Genomic DNA, 1881 nt, shown 5'->3' on the forward strand with positions numbered 1-1881 from the left:
CGTGAGAGGTGAGACTTCGTACAGGAATAAAACATCAAGCGCGCTGCGTAAGCTTTGTTTTCTACGAATAGTCGAATGGTACAAGAAATTTGCTCGTGTAAATGGGGCTTAAGCCCTTAACATCTTGGCCCACGGATTCTGCCACCGTCACCCAACACGTAAATATGGCAACAGCATAAGTGCCAGTCAACTCTCAGTAACTCCCATGAAGACGCATCTACCTTGATGCACAACGGAATCACAACAGTAGTTTACAGTCTGTGGGAAAAGACTATCCACGATGACATGTGAATTTGGCATTCAGTTTTACGCGACAGAGTCAGCTAGTTAGCTAGTTAGTTACCTGTTCCATAGATCTTTTTAACTATTCTTTTATTGGAATTATGTGAAACGAGTACGTTATATGTTATATATATACACAATTAATCTAAACATTAATGAACTCATTATTTTTGCACTAATCGTGCAGATGCACATAAAATCAATGTTTTCTTTCTTTCAGGCTACCAGTTATTAAAAAGAAATTCGTCCGCGGAATAGAAGGAGTTGTCCAGGATAAATGTTTTCCGTTAAGTTTAAAACTTGAATGAGATTTTCACTCTGCAACGGAGTGTGCGCTGATATGAAACTTCCTGGCAGATTAAAACTGTGGGCCGGACCGAGACTCGAAATCAGGGCCTTTGCCTTTCGGGGGCAAGTGCTCTACCACTTTTTTTTATTTATTTTGCATTTTGTTCGTTATGGTTCATTGTGTTTCGTCGTAGCGGACGTCACATGACATTCGTTGAAGTTCGTTGTTGATCCTTTCACTCAGTTTTTTTATTGCAGAGGCCAGCCAGCTCTCTTACCGAACACGCTGAGCTACCATGCCGGCACCACTGAGCTACCCAAGCACGACTCACGCACCGTCCTCACAGCTTTACTTCTGCCAGTATCTCGTCTCCTACCTTCCAAACTTTACAGAAGCTCTCCTGCGAACCCTGCAGAACTAGCACTCCTGAAAGAAAGGATACTGCAGAGACATGACTTAGCCACAGCCTGGGGGTTGTTTCCAGAATGATATTTTTCACTCTGCAGAGGAGTGTGCGCTGATATGAAACTTCCTGGCAGATTAAAACTGTGTGCCGGACCGAGACTCGAACTCGGGACCTTTACCTTTCGCGGACAAGTGCTCTACCAACTGAGCTACCCAAGCACGACTCACGCCCCGTCATCACAGCTCATTTGCTAGAGCACTTGCCCGCGAAAGGCAAAGGTCCCGAGTTCGAGTCTCTGTCCGGCACACAGTTTTAATCTGCCAAGAAGTTTCATATCGGCGCATACTCCGGTGCAGAGTGAAAATCTCATTCTGGAAACATCCCCCAGGCTGTGACTAAGCCATGTCTTCGCAATAACCTTTCTTTCAGAAGTGCTAGTTCTGCAGGGTTCGCAGGAGAGCTTCTGTAAAGTTTGGAAGGTAGGAGACGACATACTGGCAGAAGTAAAGCTGTGAGGACGGGTCGTGGGTCGTGCTTGGGTAGCTCAGAGCTTTGTGACAATGCATTTAAAATGCTTAACTCGTTGAAGAAGTACCTAAATGATGACCACTGTCACATATTAGTCTTACTGCTCACTTTTGCGCAATCTGGACTTAGTTTCTAAGTGGTGAGCTACCCCAGAAAGTTATTCCATAAGATATTATTGAATAAAAAGATGCAAAATATGTCATGAGGTTGTTTCGTTTCTTTTCCAAGACTAGCAGTCATGCGAAGAACAAAGAAGCTGAACTTAATTGTATGAGAAAATGCTAATATGCTTTCTGCAGTTCAAGTTTTGATCAGTATGTACACCAAAAAATTTGGAGCATTTTACCCTGCTTACTGACTCTTGTTCACGTTCATG

The sequence above is a fragment of the Schistocerca americana genome, chromosome X (assembly GCF_021461395.2).
Source record: "Schistocerca americana isolate TAMUIC-IGC-003095 chromosome X, iqSchAmer2.1, whole genome shotgun sequence".
Taxonomy (NCBI): domain Eukaryota; kingdom Metazoa; phylum Arthropoda; class Insecta; order Orthoptera; family Acrididae; genus Schistocerca; species Schistocerca americana.